The sequence below is a fragment of the Canis lupus genome, chromosome X, assembly GCF_003254725.2.
Source record: "Canis lupus dingo isolate Sandy chromosome X, ASM325472v2, whole genome shotgun sequence".
Lineage (NCBI taxonomy): Eukaryota > Metazoa > Chordata > Mammalia > Carnivora > Canidae > Canis > Canis lupus.
Genome location: NC_064281.1, coordinates 66865887 through 66893812, shown reverse-complemented (window position 1 = coordinate 66893812; position 27926 = coordinate 66865887). Strand labels below are relative to the sequence as shown.

General features: G+C 37.5%; 1 protein-coding gene across 3 annotated transcripts in view; it reads left to right on the top strand.

Moving 5' to 3' along the window:
• The window catches only part of CHM (CHM Rab escort protein), a 244222-nt gene that overhangs the window by 61138 nt on the left and 155158 nt on the right, over positions 1 to 27926 (top strand). The window lies entirely within an intron of this gene.

The following is a 27926-nucleotide window of genomic DNA, read 5'->3' as shown; positions in this document are numbered from 1 at the left end:
TGCAGGTGTCCCGGTGTTTCACTGCATCTGTATCTTTGGGGTAAATCCCCAGCAGTGCAATTGCTGGGTCGTAGGGCACATCTATTTTTAATTCTTTGAGGAACCTCCACACAGTTTTCCAGAGTGGCTGCACCAGTTCACATTCCCACCAACAGCGCAAGAGGGTTCCCTTTTCTCCACATCCTCTCCAACATTTGTGGTTTCCTGCCTTGTTAATTTTCCCCATTCTCACTGGTGTGAGGTGGTATCTCATTGTGGTTTTGATTTGTATTTCCCTGAAGGCAAATGATGTGGAGCATTTCCTCATGTGCTTCTTGGCCATGTCTATGTCTTCCTCTGTGAGATTTCTCTTCATGTCTTTTGCCCATTTCATGATTGGATTGTTTATTTCTTTGGTGTTGAGTTTAATAAGTTCTTTATAGATCTTGAAAACTAGCCCTTTATCGGATACGTCATTTGTAAATATCTTCTCCCATACTGTAGGTTGTCTTTCAGTTTTGTTGACTGTATTCTTTGCTGTGCAAAAGCTTCTTATCTTGATGAAGTCCCAATAGTTCATTTTTTGCTTTTGTTTCATTTGCCTTCCGGGATGAAACTTGAAAGAAGTTACTGTGGCCAAGTTCAAAAAGGATGTTGCCTGTGTTCTTCTCTAGGATTTTGATGGAATCTTGTCTCAAATTTAGATCTTTTTATTTTTTTAATTTATTTTTTTATTGGTGTTCAATTTACTAACATACCGAATAATCCCCAGGGCCCGTCACCCATTTACTCCCACCCCCCGCCCTCCTCCCCTTCTACCACCCCTAGTTCGTTTCCCAGAGTTAGCAGTCTTTACGTTCTGTCTCCCTTTCTGATATTTCCCACACATTTCTTCTCCCTTCCCTTATATTCCCTTTCACTATTATTTATATTCCCCACATGAATGAGAACATATCATGTTTGTCCTTCTCCGACTGACTTACTTCACTCAGCATAATACCCTCCAGTTCCATCCACGTTGAAGCAAATGGTGGGTATTTGTCATTTCTAATAGCTGAGTAATATTCCATTGTATACATAAACCACATGTTCTTTATCCATTCATCTTTCGTTGGACACCGAGGCTCCTTCCACAGTTTGGCTATCATGGCCATTGCTGCTATAAACACCGGGGTGCAGGTGTCCTGGCGTTTCATTGCATTTGTATCTTTGGGGTAAATCCCCAACAGTGCAATTGCTGGGTCGTAGGGCAGGTATATTTTTAACTGTTTGAGGAACCTCCACACAGTTTTCCAGAGTGGCTGCACCAGTTCACATTCCCACCAACAGTGTAAGAGGGTTCCCTTTTCTCCGCATCCTCTCCAACATTTGTTGTTTCCTGCCTTGTTAATTTGCCCCATTCTCACTGGTGTGAGGTGGTATCTCATTGTGGTTTTGATTTGTATTTCCCTGATGGCCAGTGATGCAGAGCATTTTCTCATATGCATGTTGTCCATGTCTATGTCTTCCTCTGTGAGATTTCTGTTCATGTCTTTTGCCCATTTCATGATTGGATTGTTTGTTTCTTTGGTGTTGAGTTTAATAAGTTCTTTATAGATCTTGGAAACTAGCCCTTTATCTGATACATCATTTGCAAATATCTTCTCCCATTCTGTGGGTTGTCTTTTAGTTTTGTTGACTGTATCCTTTGCTGTGCAAAAGCTTCTTATCTTGATGAAGTCCCAATAGTTCATTTTTGCTTTTGTTTCTTTTGCCTTCGCGGATGTATCTTGCAAGAAGTTACTATGGCCGAGTTCAAAAAGGGTGTTGCCTGTGTTCTTCTCTAGGATTTTGATGGAATCTTGTCTCACATTTAGATCTTTCATCCATTTTGAGTTTATCTTTGTGTATGGTGAAAGAGAGTGGTCTAGTTTCATTCTTCTGCATGTGGATGTCCAATTTTCCCAGCACCATTTATTGAAGAGACTGTCTTTCTTCCAATGGATAGTCTTTCCTCCTTTATCGAATATTAGTTGCCCATAAAGTTCAGGGTCCACTTCTGGATTCTCTATTCTGTTCCACTGATCTATGTGTCTGTTTTTGTGCCAGTACCACATGTCTTGAGGACCACAGCTTTGTAGTACAACCTGAAATCTGGCATTGTGATGCTCCCAGCTATGGTTTTCTTTTTTAAAATTGCCCTGGCTATTCGGTGTCTTTTCTGATTCCACACAAATCTTAAAATAATTTGTTCTAACTCTCTGAAGAAAGTCCATGGTATTTTGATAGGCATTGCATTCAACGTGTAAATTGCCCTGGGTAACATTGACCTTTTCACAATATTAATTCTGCCAATCCATGAGCATGGAATATTTTTCCTTCTCTTTGTGTCTTCCTCAATTTCTTTCAGAAGCGTTCTATAGTTTTTAGGGTATAGACCTTACCTCTGGTTAGGTTTATTCCTAGGTATCTTATGCTTTTGGGTGCAATTGTCAATGGGATTGACTCCTTCATTTCTCTTTCTTCAGTTTCATTGTTAGTGTATAGAAGTGCAACTGACTTCTGGGCATTGTGTTTGTATCGTGCCACACTGCTGAATTGCTATATGAGTTCTAGCAATCTTGGGGTGGAGGCTTTTGGGTTTTCTGCATAGAGTATCATGTCATCAGTGAAGAGGCAGAGCTTGACTTCTTCTTTGCCAATTTGAATGCCTTGTATGTGTTTTTGTTGTCTCATTGCTGAGGCTAGGACTTCTAGTACTCTGTTGAAATGCAGTGGTGAAAGTGGACATCCCTGTCTTGTTCCTGATCTTCGGGGAAATGCTCCCAGTGCTTCCCCTTGGAGAATGATATTTCCTGTGGGCTTTTCGTAGATGGCTTTTAAGATGCAGAGGAATGTTCCCTCTATCTCTACACTCTGAAGAGTTTTGATCAGGAATGGATGCTGCATTTTGCCAAATGCTTTCTCTGCATCTATTTAGAGGATCATATGGTTCTTGGTTTTTCTATTGCTGAAATGATGAATCACATTGATTGTTTTATGGGTGTTGAACCAGCTTTGCATCCCGGGGATAAATCCTCCTTGGTTATGTTGAATAATCTTCTTAATGTACTCTTGTATCCTATTGGCTAGTATCTTTTTGAGAATTTTTGCATCCATGTTCATTAGGGATATTGATCTATAATTCTCCTTTTTGGTGGGGACTTTGTCTGGTTTTGGAATTAAGGTGATGCTGGCCTCATAGAAAGAATTTGGAAGTACTCCATCTCTTTCCATCTTTCCAAACCGCTTTAATAGAATAGATACGGTTTCTTCTTTAAACATGTGATAGAATTCCGCAGGGAAGCCATCTGGCCCTGTACTTTTGAGTCTTGGAAGGTTATTGATGACTGCTTCAATTTCCTCCCTGGTGATTGGCCTGTTTAGTTTTTCTATTTCTTCCTGATCCAGTTGTGGTAATTTGTGGCTTTCCAGAAATGCGTCCATTTCTTCTAGATTGCCTAATTCATTGGCGTTTAGCTGTTCATAATATGTTTTTAAAATCGTTCGTATTTCCTTGGTGTTGGTAGTGATCTCTCCTTTCTCATTCATGATTGTATTAATTTGAGTCTTCTCTCTCTTCTTTTTAATAAGGCTGGCTATTGGTTTATCTATCTTATTAATTCTTTCAAAGAACCAACTCCTGGTTTTGTTGATCTGTTCCACAGTTCTTCTGGTCTCGATTTCGTTGAGTTCTGCTTGAATCTTTATTAACTCTCTTCTTCTGCTGGGTGTAGGATCTATTTCCTATTTTTTTCTCTAGCTCCTTTAGGTGTAAGGTTAGCTTTTGTATTTGAGTTCTTTCCAGTTTTTGTATGGATGCTTGTATTGCGATGTATTTCCTCCTCAGGACTGCTTTTGTTTTATCCCAAAGATTTTGAATGGTTGAATCTTCATTCTCATTATTTTTCCATGAATCTTTTTAATTCTGCTTAATTTCCTGGTTGACCCTTTCATCTTTTAGCAAGATGGTCCTTAACCTCCATGTGTTTGAAGTCCTTCCGAACTTATTGTTGTGATTTAGTTCTAATTTCAAGGCATTATGATCTGAGAATATGCAGGGGATGATCCCAGTCGTTTGGTATCAGTTCATACCTGATTTTTGACCCAGTATGTGGTCTATTCTGGAGAACGTTCCATGTACACTTGAGAAGAATGTGTATTCAGTTGAGTTTGGATGTAAAGTTCTGTAGATATCTGTGAAATCCATCTGGTCCCGTGTATCATTTAAAGCTCTTGTTTCTTTGGAGATGTGCTTAGAAAACCTATCGATTGTAGAAAGAACTACATTGAAGTCACCAAGTATAAATGTATTATTATCTAAGTATGTCTTAAGTTTGGTTATTAATTGATTGATGTTTTTGCAGCTCCCGCATTCGGTGCATACATATTGATGATTCTTAAATCCTCTTGTTGGAATGATCCTTTAAGTGTTATATAGTGTCCCTCTTCATCTTTCACTAGAGTCTTCCGGATAAATTTTAGTTTGTCTGATATAAGGATGGCTACCCTTGCTTTCTTTTGAGGACCATTTGAATGGTAAATGGTTCTCCAACCTTTTCTTTTCAGGCTGTAGGTGTCCTCATGTCTAAAATGAGTCTCTTATAGACAGCAAATAGATGGGTCCTGCTTTTTTATCCAGTCTGACACCCTGCGCCTTTTCATGGGGTCATTAATCCCATTCACGTTCAGAGTTACTATTGAAAGATAGGAATTTAGTGTCATCATAATACCTATTCAGTCCCTGTTTTTGTGGATTGTTGCATTGGACCTCTTCTTAAAGGGGAATTTTAAGAGTCCCCCTTTAAATTTGTTACAGAGCTCGTTTAGAGGTTACATATTCTTTCAGTTCCTGCCTGTCTTGGAAGCTCTTTATCTCTCCTTCCATTTTGAATAAGAGCCTTGCCGGATAAAGTATTCTTGGCTACATGTTTTTCTTATTTAGGACCTTGAGTATATCCTGCCAGCCCTTTCTGGCCTGCCAGGTCTCTGTGGAGAGGTCTGCTGTTAATCTTATATTCCTCCCCAGATAATTTAGGGATTTCTTGTCTCTTGCTGCTTTAAGGATCTTTTCTTTATCTTTGGAATTTGCAAGCTTCACTATCAAATGTCGAGGTGTTGAACGGTTTTTATTGATTTTAGGGGGGATCTCTCTATTTCTTGTAACTGAATGCCTGTTTCCCTTCCCAGATTAGGAACGTTTTCAGCTATGATTTGTTCAAATACATATTCTGGCCCTCTGTCCTTTTCGGCGCCCTCGGGAACCCCAGTGAAACGTAGATTTTTCTTCCTTGGGCTGTCACTTATTTTCCTTAAAATATCCTCACGATCTTTTAATTGTTTGTCTCTTTTTTCCTCAGTTTCCCTCTTTGCCATAAACTTTTCTTCTATGTCATTCACTCATTCTTCCACCTTGTTAATCCTCATCGTTAGGACCTCTAGTTTGGATTGCATCTCATTTAATTGATTTTTAATTTCTGCCTGTTTAGATCTAAATTCTGCAGTCATGAAGTCTCATGAGTCCTTTATGCTTTTTTGTAGAGCCACTAGTAGCTCTCTAATAGTGCTTCTGAATTGGCTTTCTGACATTGAATTGTAATCCAAATTTTGTAACTCTGTGGGAGAGGACTGTTTCTGATTTCTTTCTTTTGAGGGGAGGTTTTCCTTCTCGTCATTTTGCTCAGAGCGGAGTGGCGAAAAACATGTTGTATTGGGAAAAGGAGAAAAGAGAGAAGAGAAAGAAATAAAGAAAAAGAAAAAAAAAGAAAAAGAAAAGAAAGAGTAAAAAGAGAAAGAGAAGAAAAAATAGGGGAGGGAAGCAAATAAAAAAAACAAAACATTAGGGTGGTATCCTCTAATTCTGTATACTGTAAATCCCTTGACTTCCCCTGGAACTTTCCAGTGCTGCCTGGTCAATAATTTGCCCAATAATTTGTTTTTCCCCTCTCTGTCTAGCTGGTCTTCTGGGGGAGGTGCCTGCCGTGCTGATTTTCAGGTGTTAGCGCTTGGGGGAGCTACTCTGCCCCCTGCCAGGTGCATGGTTCAGTGAGAGAGAGACAAAAGAGAAAAGAAGAAAAGAAAAAGAGGAAAAAAAAGGAGGGGGGGAACAAACAGAAAACAAAAAACTAGGTGGGAAGTATCCTCTGATTCTATATACTGTAGATTCCTTGACTTCCCCTCGAACTTTCCATTGCTGCTTGGTCAAGAACTTGCTTTTCTCCTGTCCTTCTAGCTAGTCTTCTGGGGGAGGGCTCTGCTGTGCTCATTCTGAGGTGTGTGCACCTGGGGTAGCTCCCCATCCCCCTGCCAGGTGCATGGCTTTGTGGGAGCTGTTTATCCTGTGAGGCCCTCCTCATTCCCAGGTACAAGGTGACAGCAGGAGGAACAACAACAGTGGTGGAGACCAGCTCTCCAGCTCTGGAGTCATATCCCTCAGTAACTGCCGCAGGTCTCAGTCCGCAGTGGCCTGAATGCTCTGAGGGCGGGGGGTGCGTTGTCAGGAGCGCCCTCGCTGTCCTGGGCCCTTCCGTCCTCTGCATGTCCTGGGTGTATCGCCGAATCATGGGCTGTTGTCCCCCAGCGCTCTGGGCTCCCGGGCCTGCGCCTCTGGAATCTTGCTTCCGGGGCTGTGCAGCCCTCTCGTGGGGAACCGCTGCCTGAGCCGCCGCTGGATTTGTTCTGGGGGCCCCGCTGGGCGGGTGCTGCAGCCCTTTAGGAAGCTTGGCCTGGTGTGTGGCGCTCTCTCCCCCCGCAGGTCCTCTCTTAGTGTCCCTGGGAGCCTGAGGGCATCCTTGCCCCTCCTGAGATCCTGCCGGAGCTCCTCCGAGAGCCTGTCCGTTCGGGAAGAAGCTCCTGCTTCTCCGAGACTCGGCTTTCCTGACCTGTGGGCACTCGCCGCATGGCCTTAGCCTGGTATCTGGTGGGGGCCCCTCCCCCTTGGATGCTTTTTTATTTCTTTATTATTTTTTTTTCTGTCTTCCTACCTTGATAGAAGCGCAAACTCTTCTCACTGTAGCCCTCCAGCTGTTCTCTCGTTAAATCTCAGACTGAATTAGTAGGTTTTCATTATGATTTGAAAGTTATCTAGGTAAGTTGGTGGGGACAGGTGATTTGGGGCCCTTAATCTTCCATCATCTTCTATTTTCTTTTATTGATGTGAATAAGAAAGAGTATCATTGCAATAAATAGATCCTTGACATTCTTGTTAGCTATATCAAAAAATCTTTTGGAGTTCCCTTTTGTAAATAACGGAAAATTACGATATAGTTTCTTCGCTTGTTTTTGTTGCTTTTTTATATATACCTTATTAATGATGTTAATGTTACATTTTGTGGAGGTCGGGAATGAGTATGTGTTTAGTTTTGTATATAATTTTAACATATATGTCAGTTTACAGAACTGAGGACGTACGTCATCCCAAAGATCTTTCCTGTTTCTATTTTCTAACCATGGCTCATCTCCTTTCTACCATTTCCCCAATTTCTAGTTTTCGTTAATTACTAATCTCTCTTCCAGTTCTATTATTTTGTCATTTTGAGAGTGTTATCTAATTTGAAATGTATAGTATGTCATCTTTTGCCATTGTCTTTCTCTCATTGTAGTTGCTTGAGGATTCATCCAGGTGGTTGCATTCATTAGCAGCTCGTTTGTTGTTATTGCTAAATAGTATTCCGTGGTATGTATATACCAAAGTTTAGTTTTAGTCACCCATTGAAGAACATCTCGGCTTTTTTCCCTTCTTTCTGTTACAAAAAAGCTGCTATGAATATTTGTTCATAGGATTCTGTGTGAACATAAGTTTTCATTTGTCTGGGATAAATACCCAAGTATATAATTAATGGGTCATACGCTAATTACATGTTTGGTTTTAAAAGAAACTGAGAAACTGTTTTCCAGAGGATCTGTACCATTTTACATTTCCATCAGAATTTCATGATTCTATTTCTCTACATGCTCACCAACATTTAGTGTTTTCACTTTTTTGCCATTCTGATAGGTGTGTAGTGATATCTCATTGCAGTTTTATTTTATTTTATTTTTTAATTTTTTTTCTTATTGCAGTTTTAATTTGCATTTCCCTGATGTCTGATTTTAAATATCCTTTCATGTGCTTGCTTGCCAGTCTTACATCCTTTTTGGTGAAAGTGTTCATATCTTTTGCTCATTTTTTAATTGGATTGGCTTTTTCATGTGGATTTTTGTTTTATATATGTGTCCTTTGTTAGGTATATAGTCTGCATATATTTCCCCCAAGTCTGTAGATTGTCTCTCATCCTCTTGAAGTAGGATATTTTGCAGGTGAAATGTTTTAAATTTTGATAAGGTCCAATTTATCACTTTTTTCTTCGGTATAGATCCAGAATATTTTCTCCTGTTTTTCAAAAACAAATTATGGTTTTATGTTTTATGTTTTACCTTGTGATCTACATTGAGTTAATTTTTGTATAAGGTGTGAGGTTTAGATCGTTAATTTTTTTAACATAAGATTATCCAATTACTTTGGCACTATTTGTTTTAAAGGTTGTTTTTCCTCCACTGAATTAATTTTGCATATTTGTCAAATCAGTTGTACTTGGATGAGTATATTTGTGTATTTTATATTCTATACCATTGATGTGTATGTTTTTTTCCTCACACCAATACCTTACCATCTTGATTATTGCAGCTCTGTTAGGGATTAAAATCAGGTAGAATAATTAGTCAAATTTAGTCTCTTTTATCAAGATTGTTTTAGCTATTCCAGAGTTTGTGCCTTTTCAGATAAATGTTTTAATAAGCTTTTCTCTGTCTAGAAAATGTTGTTGGAATTTTGATAGGAATTGCATTAATACTATATATCAACTTGAAGGGAATTGATAACTTTATTATTTTGAGTCTTCCAATTCATTGATAAGATATGTTTCACCATTTATGTAGGTTGACTTTGATTTCTTTCTACAGAATTTTGTAATTTTCAGCGTTCCAACTCTATGCATGTTTTGTTAATTGTGGTGTACATGAGTATTTACTTATCTTTGGGGCAATTATAAGTGGCATTGTCTTTTTAATGTTGACTACGTTCATTATGAGTATCTACAAATGCATTTGGTATTTATGTATTGACTTGTATCCTGGCATCTTGCTGAACTTTTAAGTTCTGGGGATTATATTTTTATAGATTCTATGGGATTTTTACATAGACAATCATGTCTTATACAAAGAGGAACAGTTTTATATATTCCTCTTCATTGACTTGTTCTTTTTTAAAGAGTCTGTTTCCTGTTGAGAGTCATATGTTTTCTGTCTGTAGCCACACACCACAAGTTAATTATGTTTTCTCCTTATTCTTAGCCTCACTTAATGTGCATTTTGTTTCCAAAAAGAAAGTTGTTACCACTTTCTGATGACTTTGTAATTATACCTAATGATGGCTAGTCATTTATGGTCTCTCATTTGCTAATTGTCTTGTTTCTGTACACAACTGATTAATCCACAAGCTACCAAAAATAATGGTTACTTTAATGGTCATTCGTACCAAGAATCTATTGTAGCTAGTTGCATCAAACAAATAGAAATCAAACTTCAGTCCTTGATACACTACATAGATAGAATACTGTTTTTAATATTTTGGTAAATTTCCCAAATATCATGTTAAAGACAGCTTTATAATCATATGTATGTTGACATATGACTTCTTTTTTCATTTTAGACCAGATATGTTTGCTTATTTATAGAGTTGATGTATATTAGGCCAAAATCTATGATTTGATTCTCATGTTGACAACTTGTTATTTCATCAAAAGAGAGTAAAATATGTATCTCGGGCAGCCTTGGTCGCTCAGTGGTTTAGCGCCGCCTTCAGCCCAGGGTGTGATCCTGGGGACTTGGAATCAAGTCCCACATCGGGCTCCATGCATGGAGCCTGCTTCTCCCCCTGCCTGTGTCTCTGCCTCTCTCTCTTTCTGTGTCTCTCATGAATAAATAAAATCTTTTAAAAATATGTATCTCTAGGCCATAAACAATATTGTAGTCATAACCAGCAGCCTCTTGATTTTTAATTTTTGATTACAAGGAGGTCAGGTCAAGGATGCAAATAAATCAGTGCAAACTCATCACAACTGCTTGGAAAACTGCTGAAATAAAAAAGAAATACCTCAAATTACATGGAAAGTCGGTAACACCATACTCTAATATAAAATATAGGATAGTGCATTATATTTTTATTATTGTTGACTTTGTTTTCTTTTTTTAATTGGAGTTCAATTTGCCAACATCTAGCATAACACCCAGTGCTTATCCTGCCAAGTGCCCCCCTCAGTGCCCAACACCCAGTCACCCCCACCCCCCACCCACCTCCCTTTCCACTACTCCTTGTTCGTTTCCCAGAGTTAGATGTCCCTCATGTTTTGTCACCCTCTCTGATATTTTCACTCATTTTCTCTCCTTTCCCCTTTATTCCCTTTCACTAATTTTTATATTCCCCAAATGAATGAGACCATATAATGTTTGTCCTTCTATGATTGACTTATTTCACTCAGAATAATACCCTCCAGTTCCACATTGAAGCAAATGGTGGGTATTTGTCGTTTCTAATGCCTGAGTAGTATTCCATTGTATAAATAAACCACATCTTCTTTATCCATTAATTTTTGATGGACACCGAGGCTCCTTCCACAGTTTGGTTATTGTGGACATTGTTGCTATAAACATTGCAGTGCAGTTATCTCAGCTTTTCACTGCATCTGTATCTTTGGGGTAAATCCCTAGCAGTGCAATTGCTAGGTCTTAGGGCAGGTCTATTTTTAACTCTTTGAGGAACCTCCACACAGTTTTCTAGAGTGGCTATACCAGTTCACATTCCCTCCAAAAGTGCCAGAGTTCCCCTTCTCCACATCCTCTCCAACGTGTGGTTTCCTGCCTTGTTAATGTTCACCATTCTCACTGGGGTGAGGTGGTATCTCATTGTGGTTTTGATTTGTATCTCCCTGATGGCAAGTGATGCAGAGCATTTTCTCATGTGCTTGTTGGCCATGTCTATGTCTTCCTCTGTGAAATTTCTGGTTATGTCTTTTGCCCATTTCATGATTGGATGGTTTGTTTCTTTGCTGCTGAGTTTCATAAGTTCTTTATAGATCTTGAATACTAGCCCTCTATCTGATAGGTCATTTGCAAATATCTTCTCCCATTCTGTAGGTTGTCTTTTAGTTTTGTTGACTGTTTCTTTTGCTGTGCAGAAGCTTTTTATCTTGATGAAGTCCCAATAATTCATTTTTGCTTTTGTTTCATTTGCATTCCTGGATGTATCTCGCAAGAAGTTGCTGTGGCCAAGTTCAAAAAGGGTGTTGCCTGTGTTCTCCTCTAGGATTTTGATGGAATCTTGTCTCACATTTAGATCTGTCATCCATTTTGAGTTTATCTTTGTGTATGGTGTAAGAGAATGGTGCAGTTTCATTCTTCTGCATTTGGCTGTCTAATTTTCCCAGCTCCATTTATTGAAGAGACTGTCCTTTTTCCAGTGGATAGCCTTTTCTGCTTTGTCGAATGTCTATGTTGACCATAGAGTTGAGGGTCCACTTCTGGGTTCTCTATTCTGTTCAATTGATCTATGTGTCTGTTTTTGTGCCAGTACTGTCTTGATGACCACAGCTTTGTAGTACAACCTGCAATCTGGCATTGTGATGCCCTGGCTCTGGTTTTCTTTTTTAATATTCCCCTGTCTATTTGGGGTCTTTTCTGAAAGAAAGTCGTAAAGATGATTTGTTTCAACTCTCTGAAAAAGTCCATGGTATTTTGATAGGGATTGCATTAAATGTGTAAATTGCCGTGGGTAGAACATTTTCACAATATTAATTCTTCCAATCCATGAGCATGGAATATTTTTCCATCTCTTTGTGTCTTCCTCAATTTCTTTCAGAAGTCTTCTGTAGTTTTTAGGGTATAGAACCTTTACTTCTTTGGTTAGGTTTATTCCTAGCTATCTTATGCTTTTGGGTACAATTGTAAATGGGATGGACTCCTTCATTTCTCTTTCTTCAGTCTCATTGTTAGTGTATAGAATTGCCACGGATTTCTGGGCACTGATTTTGTATCCTGCCACACTGCTGAATTGCTGTATGAGTTCTAGGAATCTTGGGGTGGAGTCTTTTGGGTTTTCTATATACAGTATTAAGGCATCATGATGGTAAATCAGGATGAAAACTGTCCTCATAGATTTGCAGATGAACCAATTCTCTAGTACATAATGAAATAAAGATATTACTTTAACGGTAACCTAAAATTCTACTTTCTAATTTTGGATTCTAAAATTTTAACTTAAAAATGATATAAGTAACATGAACTTCCTGGGCAAAAATGGAGTAATATCAGTAAGATAAAGGAATACATTTTAAAAATGTAATTGTTACAATTTAGAGGAAGCTGTTTTTTTTTTTTTTCATAGTGTACAGATAAGTTTGATTTAGGTTGTAAGTGACATAGCGCCCAACTAAAAGTAATTTAAGCTAGTAAAAGGATAGGTAGGTGGGAAAGTGAGGGGGGAGGTAGGTTGGTCAGTATGTTCGTGATTACAGAATTCTCAGTGAGTATTTTTTTAAAGTTTTCATTTAAATTCCTGTTACTTAACTATAGAGAGCAAATGGATGGTTACCAGAGGGAAGGTCAGTAAGGGCATGGTTTAAGTAGGTGATAGGGATTAAGTAGTGTACTTGTGGTGAGCACCAAGTGATGTATGGAAATGTTGAAGTACTATATTGTACACCTGGAACTAGTATTACACTGAATGTTAACTAACTGTAATTTAAATAAAGACTTAAAAAAATAAAGACTTAAATATTCAGTTAGTTGACATACAGTGTAATATTAGTTTCAGTGTACTATATAGGGATTACTCAACACTGTCATGATAAGTGTACTCTTTAATCCCCATCACCTCTTTGACCTGTCCTACCCACCTCCACTTTGGTAAGCACCAGTTTATTCTCTATAGTTAAGACTCTCCTCACTGGTTTCTCTTTCTCTCTTTTTTCTTTTTCACTTATTTATTTTGTTTCTTAAATTGTATATATAAGTGAAATCATATGGTATTTGTCTTTTTCTGACTTATTTTGCTTAGCGTTTTGCTCTCTATCTCCATCCATGTCATTGCAAATGGCAAGATTTCATTATTTTTTATGGCCAAATAATATTCCATTGTATATCTATACTGCATCTTCTTTATTCAGCCAGTGGATGCTTGGTCTGCTTCCATAATTTGGCTATTGTAAATAATAGTTCTATAAACAAAGGGTTGCATATATCCTTTTGAATTAGTGTTTTTATATTTTGGGGCAAATGCCCCATATGGCTATTCTTGGATTGTCGAGTCCTTCTATTTTTAATATTTTGAGGAGTCTCCATACTGATTTCCACAGTGGCTGCGGTGGCATTTCCATCAACAATGGCTGCAGTGGCATTTCCATCAACAATGCAAGGGTGTTCCTCTTTCTGCACAGCCTCACCAATATTTCTTTCTTGTGTTTTTGGATTTGGGCCTTCTGACAGGTGTGAGGTCTTGTAGTTTCAATTTGCATTTCCCCAATGAAGACTGATGGTGAGCATCTTTTCATGTGTCTTTTGGCCATCTGTATGTCTTCTTTGGAGAAATTGCTCTTCATGTCTTCTATCCATTTTATTTTATTTTATTTAAATATTTTATTTATTTATTTATTTCTGAGAGACACAGAAAGAAACAGTGACATAGAGGGACGTTCAACTGCTGAGCCACCCAGGCATCCCTTCTACCCATTTTTAATTGGATTATTTTGGGGGAGAAGATATTGAGTTTTACAAGTTGTTTGTATATTTTGGATACTGTTTATTGGATATGTTATTTGCAAATATCTTCTCCCATTCTGTAGGTTGCTTTTTTAGTCTTATTGCTTTCTTCATTTTGCAGAAGCTTTTTATTTTGCTGTAGTCCCGATGGTTTCCTTTTGCTTTTGGTTCCCATGCCTCAAGAGACCTATCTAGAAAATTATTGCTGTGACCAATATCAGAGAAATTACTTTCTGTGTTCTCTTCTAGGATTTTTATTATTTCTAGACTCACATTCAGGTCTTTGTTCCATTTTGAATTTATTTTTATGTATTGTTTAAAAAAGTGGTTCAATTTCATTCTTTCGCATACTGCTATCAAGTTTTCTAGCACCATTTGTTGAAGAGACTGTCTTTTTTCCATTGGATATTCATTCTTCTTTTGTCAAAGATTAATCGACTATGTAATTGTCGGTTTGTTTCTGGGCTTTGTATTCTGTTCTTTTGATACAAGTATCTATTTTGTGCTGGTGCCATACTGTTTAAAATACTATAGCATTGTAATATAACTTGAAGTCTGGGATTGTGATACTTCTGATTTTGTTTTTGTTTTTCAAGATTGCTTTCGCTATTTGGGCTTTTTTTTATGGTTCCATACAAATGTTAGGATTATCCAAGTTCTGTGAAAAATACTGTTGCTCTTTAAACAGAGATTGCATTAAATCTGTAGATTGAATTGGGTAATGCAGAATTTTTAACAATATTTGTTCTTCCAAACCTTGAGCATGGAATGTCTTTCCATTTTTCGTATCATAATCAAATTCCTTTCATCAGTGTTTTATAGTTTTCAGAGTACAGATGTTTTGCTTTATTGGTTAGGTTTATTCCTAGATATTTTATTGCTTTTAGTGCAATTGTAAATGGGATTGTTTTCTTAATTTCACTTTCTGCTTTATTATTATTATTATTACTATAAAGGAATGCAATGCATTTCTGTACATTGATTTTGTACCCTGCAATTTTACTCAATTCATATATTAATTCTAGTAATATTTTGGTTGAATGTTTAGTATTCCGTTTGTATATTATCATGTCATCTGCAAATAGTGAAATTTTTACTTCTTTCTTACTAATTTGAATGCCTTTTTTTTTTTAATTGTCTGCTGTGGCTAGGGCTTCCAGTACTATAAAAGTAGTGAGAGTGGACATTCTTGTCTTGTTTCTGATCTTCAAGGAAAACCTCAATTTTTCACCATTGGGTATGATTTTAGCTGAGGGTTTTTCATATAAGGACTTTATTCTGTTGAGGTATATTCCCTCTAGGCCAGTTTGTTTAGGGTTTTTATCATGAAAGGATGTTGTACTTTGTCAAATGCTTTTTCATCATCTCTTGAAATAATCATGTGGTTTTTATTCTTCCCATTTATTGGTGTGATGATGTGTCATGTTGATTGGTTTGCAAAACAAATATTGTACCACCCTTGCATCACAGGAATAACTCTCTCTTAGAATTGCTTTTGCTGCATCTCAAAAGTTTTGAACAGTTGGGTTTTCATTTTCATTTGTTTCCATGATTTTTTTTTATTTCTTCTTTGATTTCCTAGTTGACCCATTTGTTGTTTAGGACCATGCTATTTAACCTCTATATATGTGTGGTCTTTCCAGATTTTTGTCTTGTTCTTAATTTCTAGTTTCATATGTTGTGGTCAGAAACAGTGCATTATAGGACTTGAATGTCTTTGAACTTGTAAGATTTGTTTTGTGTCCCAGTATGTGATCTGTTACGGAGAATGTTCCATGTGTACTGGAAGAGAATGTGTATTTTGCTGTTTTAGGATGGAACATTGTGAATATATCTGTTAAATCCATCTGGTCTAGCCTGTCATTCAGAGCCATTGTTTTCCTGTTGATTGTTTAGGTAATGAATCCTGCTGATGTAAGTGGAGTGTTTTAAGTCCCCTACTTGATTGTATTATTATCGATTAGTATCTTTATGTTGTTATTAACTCTTTTATCTATTTGGGTGCTCCCATGTTGGGTGCATAAACATTTACAATTCATATATCCTCTTGTTGGTTTGTCTCCTTTTCAACTATATAATAATATCCTTTGTGTCTCTTGTTACAGTCTTTATTTTTTCAAGATTTATTTATTTATTCATGAGAGACAGAGGCAGAGACATAGGCAGAGGGAGAAGCAGGCTCCCTGCAGGGAGCCTGATGCAGGACTCCATCGAAGATCCTGGGATCATGACCTGAGCCAAAGGCAGACGCTTAACCACTAAAGATCCAGGCATCCCCAGTCTTTGTTTTAAAGTGTATTTTGTCCAATATAAGTGTTGGCTGTCCTCTTTTTTTTTTTTCATTTATTTGCATGATAAGTGTTTCTCCAGCTCCTCACTTTTAACGTGTAGGTAAATGAGTCTTTTGTAGGCAGCATATAGATGGGGTCTTTTTTTCTTTTTTTAAAGATTTTATCTGTTTATCCATGAGAGACACAAAGAGATGCAGAGAGAGAGGCAGAGACACAAGCAGAGGGAGAAGCAGGCTCCATGCAGGGAGCCCAATGTGGGACTTGATCCCGGGTCTCCAGGATGACACCCTGGGCTGAAGGTGGCGCTAAACCGCTGAGCCACCCGGGATGCCCTTGTTTTCTTTATCTACTCTGTCACTTTATGTCTTTTGATTGGAGCATTTAGTTCATTTATATCAAAAGTAATTATTGATATGTATTTATTGCCCTTTTGTTACTTATTTTGTGATTGTTTTGTAGTTTTTCTTATTAATTGAGCATCTTTAAACACATCAGAGCTTTGGGGTAGCTACTCTGCACTTCTCTTAGCTTTCTGTCCAGAGTTACAAAGTGGTTGCCAGAATTTTAAACAGGTTTTCATGCAGCCAAGACCTCTAAACATGATAGGAAAGAGGAATTTTCCTAATATATGTATCCCTTTTCTTTTTTTTGAAAAAGATTTATTTACTTGAGAGAAATTGAGAGCGAGAGAGAGCTAGAGAGAGCTCGAGAGTGTGCACTTACGTGCAGAGGTAGAAGGAGAAACAGATTCCCTGTTGAGCAGGTAGCCCTATGTGGGGCTTGATCCCAAGAGCCTGAGATCATGACCTGAGCTGAAGGCAGACACTTAACTGAGCTACCCAGCAACCCATAGTATCCCTTTTTATTATTATTATACTAGAGTCTTCACAGGAGCCCCCAGCACACTTTACCATGTCTCATTGGCTAAAACTGAATAACCAACTCACTCCTAAGTCAATCAGTAAATGGCTATAAATTGCTATAATTGCCTTTAATCAGCCATGATGCTTTCCCTTGTTCTGCTCACCCTCTGCCTGATATTAGAACAAAATTGCAGGTCTTGTGCCAAGGAGGAAGAGACTAATGGTTGCTGTGTAGACAACCAGCAGTACTTGCTGTACATCATCTTATGATATTTTGCTCCTGGAAAAATGTGACAAGAGGTTAATATTTCAGCTATATTCTGTAATATATGTTAACATGTGAAGTTGAAAAGAGTAGAGAAAAATATATATCAATAAATTTTACTGTAGCAATTCAAAATTGAATACAGTAGTTTTTTATGTTGCCAATTTCTGGAACAATAACTTTTGGATAGTCTGAATTTTATAATCTTATGGGTAACCAGAAACCACAAATCAATCATTTGTGATTGGCTTTAGAATAAAGCACATTCAACTAAAAGAATACAATTTTTGCAACAATTATACTGTGATGAAAAAGGTGCAAATGGCTGAAAAAGTAATAGTTAAAACCTGTGCTGAATTAATCAGTTGATTGGCAATTTTTTATTTGACTCATCTCAAAGTGTGACTGATAAAGAGCATAAATAAACTGTATTAACTTTGAGGTATTACTTTGTTAATATAATTTATTGATAAGCAGTACTAGATATCTCCTGAATTTATACCCTGAAATTCTCAAGATTATTATTTTGACAATTAGTATAAAAATCATTAGACAAAGTAGTATTCACCATTTTCAGATAGGTAAAATTATCTCATTATTATTATACTGTATTGTATATGGCCTTTGAAATTCAAATTGACAATATAAATGACTTTAGATTTCATTTGTGAAATCTTTCTTGATATTGAACAGTTTTATAAGAACTAGCAAGGCAGATTTTTTCTTTTATATGTTAAAATCATAATAGCATTGTTGAACTCATAGTTTCCATTGAGAGTTTATTTATAATCCAGGCATATTTACTTAAAACTGGCAAATGTGTTTTTATATTCAAATACTTTAAAATTTGTAAATTTTAGTTAATATTTGATTCTGAAATTTTCTTCAAAAAGTTGAATTATCTATTTTAGAAAAAATTTTTGCCATTAATATAGTTTTAAATATGAGGAAAGATCAGTTCATTTTGATGAACAGAATTTTGCTTACTGGTGCATTAAGTGGAATTTTGGGAGTTTTCTGGTGTCTTTATAACTTCTAGTTAGATATTAAGTTTAACCTTAGCAGAAGTCCAAAAATATTGTTGTTAATAGAAAGGAAGCACAATAAAACCCTAGTTTGTTGAGTTTTTTTTTTAAATAAAGAATGTATGTGGTACCCTGTTAACTGCTTTTTCTGTATCTTTTCAAAGGATCATATGTTTTTCTTTTTTTAAAATTAATGTGATGTATCCTGTTGATTGACTTCTGAATATTAAACCACCCTTGTGGCCCAGGAATAAATCCCACTTGATCATGGCAAATGATTCTTTTAATACGCTGTTGGATTTGATTTGCTAGTATCCTGTTGAGAATATTTGCATCCATATTCATCAGGGATGTTGGCCTGTAGTCCTCTTTTTTAGTGGAGTCTTTGGTGTTGGAATCAAGGTAATGCTGGTCTCATAGAATAAATCTGGAAGTTGTCCTTCCTCTTCTGTTTTTTAGAATACTTTCAGAAGAAAAGGTATTAACTCTTCTTTAAATGTTTGGTAGAATTACCCAGCAATTGTACTAATAGGTATTTACCCCCATGATACAAATGTAGTGATCTGAAGGGGTACCTGCGCCCCAATGTTCATTGCAGCAGTGTCTGCAGTAGCCAAACTATAGAAAGTGCCAAGATGTCCATCGACAGATGAATGGATAAAGAAGATGTAAAATACACATACACACAAACACAATGGAATATTGTTTAGCCATCAGAAGGGATGAGTACTTACTGTTTGCATTGTCATAGATAGATAGAACTGGAGGGTATTATGCTGAGTGAAATAAGTCAAATCAGAGAAAGACAATTATCATATGGTTTCACCCATTGTGGAATATAAGAAATAGTGCAGAGGACCAGAAGGAAAGGGGTTGGGAAACTAATGGAAAGTCATCATTGAGAGAAAAAAGCCATGAGAGGCTGTTAACTCTGGGAAACAAACTGAGGTTTGCTGGAGGGGGGAGGTGTGTGTGTGGGGATGGGGTAATTGGATGATGGGCATTAAGGAGGGCACATGCTGTGATGGCACTAGGTGTTATACTTGACTGGTAAATTATTGAACACTACATCTGAAATAAATGATAGAGTATAGTTGGCTAATTGAATTTAAATTAAAAAAACAATAAAATTTTTTTTTAAAAATTTAAAAAAGAAGAATTCAATTCATTTGACCCTGGACTTTTGATACAGCTTCTTTGCTGATTCTCAGTCTGTTCAAGTTATTTATTTCTTCCTGTTTCAGTTATGGTAGTTTATATGTTTCTAGAAATTTATACATTACTTCAAGTTGTCCAATTTGTTGGCATATAGTTTTTCATAATATTTTCTGATATTTTCATAATATTATCTGATAATTGTATTCCTGTGGTGTGTTTGTATTTCTGTGGAGTTGGTTGTTATTTCTCCTCTCTTATTTGTGATTTTATTTATTTGAATCCTTTCTCCTTTTTTTCCTGTAAGTTTGGCTGTGGGATTATCACTTAGTAATTCTTTCTAGGAACCAATTCCTAGTTTCATTGTTCTGTTCTGGGTAATTTTTTTTATTTTTATTTTTTAGTTTTCTGTATCATTAATTTCTGCTTTGTATTTCCCTTTCTCTGCTGGCTTTAGGCCTCATTTATATTTCTTTCTCTAGCTCCTTTAGGTGTAAAGTTAGGTTGTTTATTTTAGATTTCTCTTTTTTGGACTGTCTTGATTTCATTTTCATTTGTTTCCATGTATTTTTTTTGTTTGTTGTTTCCATGTATTTTTAAAATTTTTATTTAATTTCCTGGTTGACCCATTCTTTTTTTTAAAAGATTAATTTACTTATTTTAGAGAGAGAGAAGGAGCATGAGCAGGAAGGGCAGAGGGGGAGTGGAAGAGAGAATCTTAAGCAGATTCAATGCAGATTCCAATGCGGGGCTCAATCTCACTACCCTGAGATTACCATCTGAGCTGAAACCAAGAGTTGTATCTTAATTGACTGCACCACACAGGCACCCCAGATCCATTCATTTTTTGGTAACATGTTGTTTAGCCTCCATGTATTTGTGGTCTTTCAAATTCTTTTCTTGTGTTTGACTTCAAGTTTCATAGCATTGTGGTCAGAATAGATGAATGGTATAATCATAGTCTTATTGTAGTTGTCAAGGTCTGATTTGTGACCTAGTATGTGATCTCTTCTGGAGAATGTCCCATGTGCACTCGAAAAGAATGTGTATTCTGCTGCTTTAGGATGAAGTGTTCTGAATATATCTGTTAAGTCCATCTGGCCTAATGTAGCATTCCAAGCCATTGTTTCCTTGTTGATTTTCTGCCTAGATAATCTATCCATTGTTGTAAATGGGGTATTAAAGTCATGTAGTATTACTGCATTATCAACAAAGAGTTCCTTCATGTTTTTTATTAATTGTTTTATACATTTGGGTGCCCCCCATGTTGTGGTGTAAATATTTACAATTGTAAGATTTTCATGTTGGATAGTCATCTTTATTATGATATAGTACTCTTCTTCATCTCTTATTAGTCTTTGGTTTAAAGTCTAGTTTATCTGAAATAAGTATTGCTACTCTGGCTTTCTTTTGATGTCTCTGCATGATAAATGTTTATTATCCATCCCCTCATATTCAGTGTAGGTGTCTTTAGGTCTGAAATGAGTCTCTTGTAGGCAGCCTTTAGATGAGTCTTGTTTTGTTATCCATTTTGACATCCTATGTTTTTTGATTGGAGCATTTAATTAATTTGTATTCAGAAATGTTGATAGCTATGTATTTATCGCCATTTTATTACTTGTTTTGTGATGTGTGAAGATTTTCTCTGTTCCTTTCTTGTCTTTGTCACTTTTGTTCTTTTCCTTCCACTCAAATAGTCCTCTTACTATTTCTTGCAGGGCTGGTTTAATAGTCACAAACTCCTTTAGTTTTTGTCTGTCTGGGACACTCTTCAGCTCTCCTTCTATTCTGTATGATAGTCTTGCTGGATCGAGTATTCTTGACTGCAGATTTTCCATTCAGCATGTTGAATATATCAAATATATCTTGCCACTCCCTTCTGGCTAAGTTTCTGTGGAGACATTTGCAGCTAGTCTAATGGGTCTTCCTTTGTAAGTAAGGGACTTCTTTTTTCTTGTTGCTTTTACTATATTTTTAATAGCTATATTTTGCAAATTTAATTACAGTAAATCTTGGTGTTGGCCCATTTTTGTTGATTTTTATGCCTCAGGATCTGGATGTCTGTTTCCTTCCCCAGATTGGGGAAGCTTTCATCTGTTAATTCCTCAAATAAATTTTCTATCCCCTTTTCTCCCTTTTCTTATTCTTGGAGTTCTATAATATGAATATTATTTCATTTGATGCGGTCACTAAGTTCCCTAAGGCTATTCTCCTGATCCATAATTCTTCTTTCTTTCTTCAGTTTCATATTTGTCCATTATTTTACCTTCTAAATCATTTATCTCTTCCTTTGCTTCTTCCATCCTTGTGTTCATCGTGTCCAGTCTGTTTTGAATTTGTTATTGCATTTTACATTTCTGATTGTTCCTTGGCTTTTTTATCTCTGTGGTAAGGGCTTCCCTGAAGTCTCCATTTGTTTCTGAAGCCCAGTCAGAATCCTTATGATTGTTGCTTTCAATTCTCCACCTAGGCATATTACTTATATCTGTTTCACATAGATCTCTGGCTATGACCTTATCTTGTTTCATTTGGGATGAATTCCTCTATGTTGGCATTTTGTCTAAGTCTGTGTCTTCATTTATTTGTTAGAAAAGCTTATGTTTCCTCCTTTAGAGGGTAATGGCTTTATAGAAGAGGTCATACAGTATCTAGGGCCTGGTGCTTCATGACTTGTCCCTGGTGTGTGCTGTATGCATTCTACTGCTTGTTTTGAGTGCTCTATCCTCCAGGCCAGTCATCTGCAGAATCTGTCCTTGTCTTCATTGGGCAGTGTTTGATTTTTGGGCAGACTGTGGTGAGTTTAACTAGGTGTGCTCTTGTCTGCTTGTTAAATGAGACCTGATACTACTTCCACTAGACCTGGATCTTTGCATAACTGATTAGGAGGTGTGTTGTGAGCAGGAGTTTTTTACTGGTCTTTTGGGAAAGGGTCCTGCCAAGCTGGGACTGAGGCAAACTTGATGAAGAAGGGCAGTAGGGGTAGAGCGCAGGAGTGTTGGACCTGTTATAAGTGGATCAGGCAGCCAGTGTAGGTGCTATGGTGTTTATAGCAGTTGGTTCTTTATTTATGCTGCGGGGTGGGGGAGGGAAATGGAGCCAGGCAGCTCCATTGTCCCTGGAAAGGGGTCTCAGTGCTTGTTGTTCTCAGGGACTCAGTTTGAGAAGAGGGAATTATCTCCCCTCTGCGTGTCCCAGGTGATCTTCAGATAACTGTCACCCTCCAGGTTGTTTGCCTGCCTTCTCTCCAGGAGCAGTGCAGTGCCCTCTGGGGACTATCCCTGGATCTAAAACTGTAAATCTTCAATTTCTGCTAGTTGCAAACACAAAAAAAAATCTGCCCTTGCTTTCCCAGCCAATGACTTTGAAGAAGTGTTCTTTTGTGTTCTCCTGTATGTTTTTCTCTCACTTTTCTCCCATACCAGGGCTCTCCCCCCTCCACAGCATCAGAGATCTGTTTCTACCCCAAACTATGTCTCCACACTTTCTACCTTCCTCCATGTGACCTATTCTCTCTCTAGTTGTGGAGTTTGTTTTGTCAGTCCTCAGGTTGATTTCTTAGGTATTCAAAACGATTCTATAGTTAACTAGTTGTGTTCAAGGGACAAGAAGAGCCCATGATCTGTCTACTCCACCATCTTAGCTCTTCTCCTCAGCATAGGATTTTTTGACATTTAAATTATGTTATTCTTTGTGGTATCATTTTATTATAATGCTTATTAATTGTAATATATTTTTAAGTGTACTCAAATTTTAAATTTATAATTTATTTTTCCTTGACTTCATAGCTTTTGTTTCCTGCAAAATAAGTTTTATTTTTATGCATGCACACACACAGCTCACCCTCCCACTCCTCCACACACACTTGGCATGTAGAAACCGTATATTCTTTTTTTAATTTTAAATTATATATATGTATTTTTTTTATTGAAGTTCGATTAGCCAACATATAGTATAACACCTAGTACTCACCCTATCGAGTGCCCCACTCAGTGCCCATCACCCAGTCACCCCATTCCCCCGCCCACCTCCCCTTCCACTATCCCTTGTTCATTTCCCAGAGTTAGGAGTCTCTCATGTTTTGTAACGCTCTCTAATTTTTCCCACTCATTTTCTTTCTTTTCCATTATAATCCCTTTCACTATTTCTTATATTTCCCATATGAGTGAAACCGCATAATGTTTGTCCTTCTCCAATTGACTTACTTCACTCACCATAATACCCTCCAGTTCCATCCACATTGAAGAAAATGGTGGGTATTTGTTCTTTCTAATGGCTGAGTAATATTCCAATGTGTATATATACCACATCTTCTTTATCCATTCGACTTTCGATGGACAGAGAGAAGGAAGGCTCCTTCCACAGTTTGGCTATTGTGGACATTGCTGCTATAAACATTGAGGTGCAGGTATCTCGACTACTCACTGCATCTGTATCTTTGGGGTAAATCCCAGCAAAGCAATTGCTGGGTGGTACGGCAGTTCTGTTTTTAACTCTTTGAGGAACTTCCACACAGTTTTCTAGAGTGGCTGTACCAGTTTGCATTCCCGCATTCCCACCATCAGTGCAAGAGGGTTTCCCTTTCTCCACATCCTCTCCAACATTTGTTATTTCCTGTCTTGTTAATTTTCCCCATTCTCACTGGAGTGAGGTAGTATCTCATTGTGGTTTTGATTTGTATTTCCCTGATGGAAAGTGATGCAGAGCATTTTCTAATGTGCATGTTGGCCATGTCTATGTCTTACTCTGTGAGATTTCTGTTCATGTCTTTTGCCCATTTCATGATTGGATTGTTTGTTTCTTTGGTGGAGTTTAAGAAGTTCTTTATAGATCTTGGAAACTAGCCCTTTATCTGATAGGTCATTTGCAAATATCTTCTCCCATTCTGTAGGTTGTCTTTTAGTTTTGTTGACTGTATCCTTTGCTGTGCAAAAGCTTCTTATCTTGATGAAGTCCCAATAGTTCATTTTTGCTTTTGCTTCTTTTGCCTTCGTGGATGTATCTTGCAAGAAGTTACTGTGGCTGAGTTCAAAAAGGGTGTTGCCTGTGTTCTTCTCTAGGATTTTGATGGAATCTTGTCTCACATTTAGATCTTTCATCCATTTTGAGTTTATCTTTGTGTATGCTGAAAGAGAGTGGTCTAGTTTCATTCTTCTGCATGTGGATGTCCAATTTTCCCAGCACCATTTATTGAAGAGACTGTCTTTCTTCCAATGGATAGTCTTTCCTCCTTTATCGAATATTAGTTGACCATAAAGTTCAGGGTCCACTTCTGGGTTCTTTATTCTGTTCCATTGATCTATGTGTCTGTTTTTGTGCCATTACCACACTGTCTTGATGACCACAGCTTTGTAGTACAACCTGAAATCTGGCATTGTGATGCCCCCAGATATGGTTTTCATTTTTAAAATTCCCCTGGCTATTCGGGGTCTTTTCTGATTCCACACAAATCTTAAAATAATTTGTTCTAACTCTCTGAAGAAAGTCCATGGTATTTTGATAGGGATTGCATTAAATGTGTAAATTGCCCTGGATAACATTGACATTTTCACAATATTAATTCTGCCAATCCGTGAACAAGGAATATTTTTCCATCTCTTGGTGTCTTCCTCAATTTCTTTCAGAAGTGTTCTATAGTTTTTAGGGTATTGATCCTTTACATCTTTGGATAGGTTTATTCCTAGGTATCTTATGCTTTTGGGTGCAATTGTAAATGGGATTGACTCCTTAATTTCTCTTTCTTCAGTCTCATTGTTAGTGTATAGAAATGCCACTGATATCTGGGCATTGATTTTGTATCCTGCCACGCTACCGAATTGCTGTATGAGTTCTAGCAATCTTGGGGTGGCGACTTTTGGGTTTTCTATGTAGAGTATCATGTCATCGGCGAAGAGGGAGAGTTTGACTTCTTCTTTGCCAATTTGAATGCCTTTAATGTCTTTTTGTTGTCTGATTGCTGAGGCTAGGACTTCCAATACTATGTTGAATAGCTGTGGTGAGAGTGGACATCCCTGTCTGGTTCCTGATCTTAGGGGAAAGGCTCCGAGTGCTTCCCCATTGAGAATGATATTTGCTGTGGGCTTTTCGTAGATGGCTTTTAAGATGTTGAGGAAAGTTCCCTCTATCCCTACACTCTGGAGAGTTTTGATCAGAAATGGATGGTGTATTTTGTCAAATGCTTTCCCTGCATCTAATGAGAGGATCATATGGTTCTTGGTTTTTCTCTTGCTGATATGATGAATCACATTGATTGTTTTACGGGTGTTGAACCAGCCTTGTGTCCCGGGGATAAATCCTCCTTGGTCACGGTGAATAATTTTCTTAATGTACTGTTGGATCCTATTGGCCAGTATCTTGTTGAGAATTTTTGCATCCATATTCATCAGGGATATTGGTCTGTAATTCTCCTTTTCGGTGGGGTCTTTGTCTGGTTTTGGAAGTAAGGTGATGCTGGCCTCATGGAACGAATTTGGAGGTACTCCATCTCTTTCTATCTTTCCAAACAGCTTTAGAAGAATAGGTATGGTTTCTTCTTTAAACGTTTGATAAAATTCCCTTGGGAAGCCATCTGGCCCTGGACTCTTGTGTCTTGGGAGGTTTTTGATGACTGCTTCAATTTCCTCCCTGGTTATTCGCCTGCTCAGGTTTTCTATTTCTTCCTGTTCCAGTTTTGGTAGTTTGTGGCTTTCCAGGAAGGCGTCCATTTCTTCTAGATTGCCTAATTTTTTTGCATATAGCTGTTCATAATATGTTTTTAAAATCGTTTGTATTTCCTTGGTGTTGGTAGTGATCTCTCCTTTCTCATTCATGATTTTATTTTTATTTTTTTTTTAATTTTTATTTATTTATGATAGTCACAGAGAGAGAGAGGCAGAGACATAGGCAGAGGGAGAAGCAGGCTCCATGCACCGAGAGCCCAACGTGGGATTCGATCCCGGGTCTCCAGGATCGCGCCCTGGGCCAAAGGCAGGCGCCAAACCACTGCGCCACCCAGGGATCCCTCATGATTTTATTAATTTGAGTCTTCTCTCTCTTCTTTTTAATAAGGCTGGCTAATGGTTTATCTATCTTATTAATTCTTTCAAAGAACCAACTCCTGGTTCTGTTGATCTGTTCCACAGTTCTTCTGGTCTCGATTTGGTTGAGTTCTGCTCGATCTTTATTAACTCTATTCTTCTCCTGGGTGTAGGATCTATTTGCTGTTTTTTTTTTTTTTTCTAGCTCCTTTAGGTGTAAGGTTAGCTTTTGTATTTGAGTTCTTTCCAGTTTTTGAATGGATGCTTGTATTGCGATGTATTTCCCCCTTAGGAGTGCTTTTGCTGCATCCCAAAGACTTTGAACGGTTGTATCTTCATTCTCATTAGTTTCCATGAATCTTTTTAATTCTTCCTTAATTTCCTGGTTGACCCTTTCATCTTTTAGCAGGAGGGTCTTAACCTCCACGTGTTTGAGGTCCTTCCAAACTTCTTGTTGTGATTTAGTTCTAATTTCAAGGCGTTATGGTCTGACAATATGCAGGGGACGATCCCAATCTTTTGGTATTGGTTCAGACCCGATTTGTGACCTAGTATGTGGTCTATTCTGGAGAAAGTTCCATGTGCACTTGAGAAGAATGTGTATTCAGTTGAGTTTGGATGTAAAGTTCTGTAGATGTTTGTGAAATCCATCTGGTCCAGTGTATCATTTAAAGCTCTCGTTTCTCTGGAGATGTTGTGCTTAGAAGACCTATCGAGTATAGAAAGAGCTAGATTGAAGTCACCAAGTATAAGTGTATTATTATCTAAGTATTTCTTCACTTTGGTTAATAATTGATTTATATATTTGGCAGCTCCCACATTCGGGGCAAATATATTGATGATTGTTAAGTCCTGTTGTTGGATAGATCCTTTAAGTATGAGATAGTGTCCCTCTTCATCTCTCACTACAGTCTTCGGGGTAAATTTTAGTTTACCTGATATAAGGATGGCTACACCTGCTTTCTTTTGAGGACCATTCGAATGGTAAATGGTTCTCCAACCTTTTATTTTCAGGCTTTACGTCTCCTTCTGTCTAAAATGAGTCTCTTGTAGACAGCAAATAGATGGGTCCTGCTTTTTTATCCAGTCTGAAACCCTGCGCCTTTTGAAGGGGTCATTAAGCCCACCTACGTCCAGAGTTACAATTGACAGATATGAGTTTAGTGTCATCATGATATCTATTCAGTCCTTGTTTTTATGGATTGTTGCACTGAACTTCTTCTTAAAGGGGAATTTTAAGAGTCCCCCTTAAAATTTCTTGCAGAGCTGGTTTGGAGGTCGCATATTCTTTTAGTTGCTGCCTGTCTTGGAAGCTCTTTATCTCTCCTTCCATTCTGAATTAGTGCCTTGCTGGATAAAGTATTCTTGGTTGCCTGTTCTTCTCATTTAGGACCCTGAATATATCCTGCCAGCCCTTTCTGGCCTGCCAGGTCTCTGTGGAGAGGTCTGCTGTTACCCTAATACTCCTCCCCATAAAAGTCAGGGATTTCTTGTCTCTTGCTGCTTTAAGGATCTTCTCTTTATCT